Raw genomic sequence first — 2586 nt, 5'->3', positions numbered from 1 at the left:
GTCAAGCTTAGAGGCTTCCTTCACCACTCTGGAACCTGAGGGCTTGAGTTTAAATCCCAGCTCAACCACTTCTTAGGTTTTTGGCCTTGGGCAAGTTTATCAACCTCTTGCTTCAGTTTCCTCCTCTGCAGAGTGAGAATAATAATAATGTCAACCTCAAATGGGTAGCTATGAGAATTAAATGACTTAGTCCACGTAAAGCATCTAGTTAGTGCTCAGTGAACATGTCCTGCTCTTTTCTGGTCATCTTCTGACCCTCTTTCTGTTTCTGTCATCCTCTGGCCCTTCACTGTGTACCTCTCAGAGGCTATTCAAGGTGAGGGTTTGCTCATTACCAGTCCTGGCTGACTCTCATAAGATGCCTCTTCCAGTGCCTCTCTATGCTTCCGCAGTTGAATTTGTAATCTGTACGCACATGAGCTACACAGAATATCTGCTTTGGGTCACGGATGTGTCCATGGAAAACAAGAGAGGAAAGCCAGTCACCCAAAGTAGCTGCCATGGAAACACCAATGCAGTGAGGCTCCGGTGTCCTGCCCAGTGGTCCAAATGCCCAAATCAGCCACCTGGCCCCTAGTTTCTTGCCTGGAGAACCTGGGAGCATGGGTGATATGCAAAGTATTTACCAACACAGAGGGACCCGAACCAATCAGAATGGACCTTGGTCACAGTGCTGGAGCACGGGGCACATGGAGGGCTTAGAGCCATGGCTCTTGACCACCTGGCAAGGAAGCATTTGAACAATTGGCATTGCTACACAGGTGTGCTCTGGGTCTGTATCTGCTTTGCCAGTGGGAAGAGCCAGGGTGCAGCTGTAGCCTATGAGGAGTCTGGGCTACAGGAAGCTGAGTTCCGTCTTCCTGTCACTCCTGAGTGCAGGCTCACTTTTGACAAGATGGTTGAAGGTTGATAGAATTAAGTGGCCTTCAGGCCTTTTGAGCTGAGGTGGTGTTAAAAATGTTGGCTTCAGCATCAAACCATCCACTCGTGAACTTTGGCATCTTAAATGAGTCTTTAATTTCTGAGAACCTTGGTTGTTTGATTGTAAAATGGGTGCAACACCCCAACAAGGGCTAGTATACAAAGCATCTCACACAGGGTTCAGACACACGGCCTCCTTCTCCTCTTGGGGAAATCTTGGTGTTCTTCCTATTAGGTGGGACCCCTTCCCACTCTGAGGGTCAGCTGGGTGCAAGTCTTCCTTTGAAGCATCCACACTTGTTCTTTTGTTCATGCAGCAGGAGTTTATAAAGTGCCTACTCTATGCCAGGCACAGTTCTAGTGGTCAGGAATGCCTCAGTGAACACGCCAGACAAGGCCCCTGTCCTCACAGAGCGTGGAAGGGGAAGTAGAGAACATGCTAGACAGGCCTTTCCTCCCACTGCAAGCATGCGGCAATCCAGAGGCCTGGATGCCACTAACACAACGGCAGTGGCAACAAAACCCACCAGACAAAACAGAGCCTAACTTGGAATCAGGGAAGGAAACTCTCAGAAGCCAGAAGCAAAAGAAAGACTTCACACCACGGGCCTGAGAGGGGCTGCCATGGAAGTGGTCACAGAAGTTCAGGAACTGGGTCTAGGTCAGTGGTTCCCAGCTGGGGCTGCACCTCTGCGTGACCTGGGGAGCTTCAGGAGATGCCTGGACCATACGCCAGACCAAGGAATCAGATTTCCTGAAGGCCAGGCATAGGTTTCAGGAGGTTTTAAAGCTCTTCCAGTGGTTCCAATGTCCAGCTGTGCTTGTAAAGGTCTTTGGGGTGGGGCTAGGGGGTGGGGTTCTGAAGCCTGCACAACCCTGTGTAAGGCAAGGCTCATGAAATTCTCTGAGCGGGTCAAATGGGGACTGGAAAAATTCCACCCACTAGCTCAGCTAATGGGTAAAAATGCTGGGCATTTATCTGGAGCTGCAGAGGGTACAGTGTCACCCTTGGGAAATTCAAAGCTGGCCTGTGCCTATTGAGAGCACCAGGGATATGGTCACATTGCTGGTCTGTTGCCAGCACCCCAAGCAGAGTCATCAACAATTACTTTGGAGGATGGCCACTTCCACCTTCCAGGGCATAGGTGACCGCTGTGGAAAACAAGTCCCCCTGGAACATCCGAGAAGGGCAGGCAGACCATAAACTAGTGAGCATATATGTCATTGTTTCTCAGTGCTGACCGTGAGCCAGGAAGATGTCCATGATCAGCTTCCAGAGATGTTGATTAAACTTGTGTGGAGTGTGGCCTGAGCACTGGGATCTTTTAGGAGGGTTCTTGGGGTTGAGAACTACGAAACAAATGAGACAATTTAGTTTATGAAGACCACCCAGCAGGATAATGTGTCATATAATAGAAAGTAATTAGCTGAGGGAGACCAGGAGCAGGCTCCCCAGGAGGTGACATTCAATTTGAAGCATGAAAGATGAGGCAGAGGGGGCAGACAAGGAGCTGGGAAGCATATTTCCAGGCAGAGGGCACAACAAATGCAAAGGCTGTGACACTAGAATGACAGGGAGCCAGAGGGAGGAGGGCTCAAGGTCTTGGAAGCCATGGTAAGATGCTTGGAATTTTCTTGCAAGGATGAAGGAAAGCCACTGAGGGT

The 2586-nt window shown here is 49.8% G+C and overlaps 1 non-coding gene across 1 annotated transcript; it reads right to left on the bottom strand.

The window, feature by feature from the left end:
- Positions 1-331: 331 nt before the first annotated feature.
- LOC102141489 (chromosome 7 C15orf32 homolog) lies at positions 332-1570 on the bottom strand. Its single transcript, XR_006699415.2, has 2 exons — positions 886-1570; positions 332-456 (listed from the first exon to the last, which is right to left on the bottom strand). It is a non-coding gene; the product is annotated as a chromosome 7 C15orf32 homolog (transcript).
- Positions 1571-2586: the final 1016 nt, after the last annotated feature.

Source organism: Macaca fascicularis, chromosome 7 (assembly GCF_037993035.2).
Source record: "Macaca fascicularis isolate 582-1 chromosome 7, T2T-MFA8v1.1".
In the NCBI taxonomy this organism is placed as follows: Eukaryota; Metazoa; Chordata; class Mammalia; order Primates; family Cercopithecidae; genus Macaca; species Macaca fascicularis.
The sequence above is the reverse complement of the archived record's forward strand: the minus strand, read 5'-3'. Positions and strand labels throughout refer to the sequence as shown.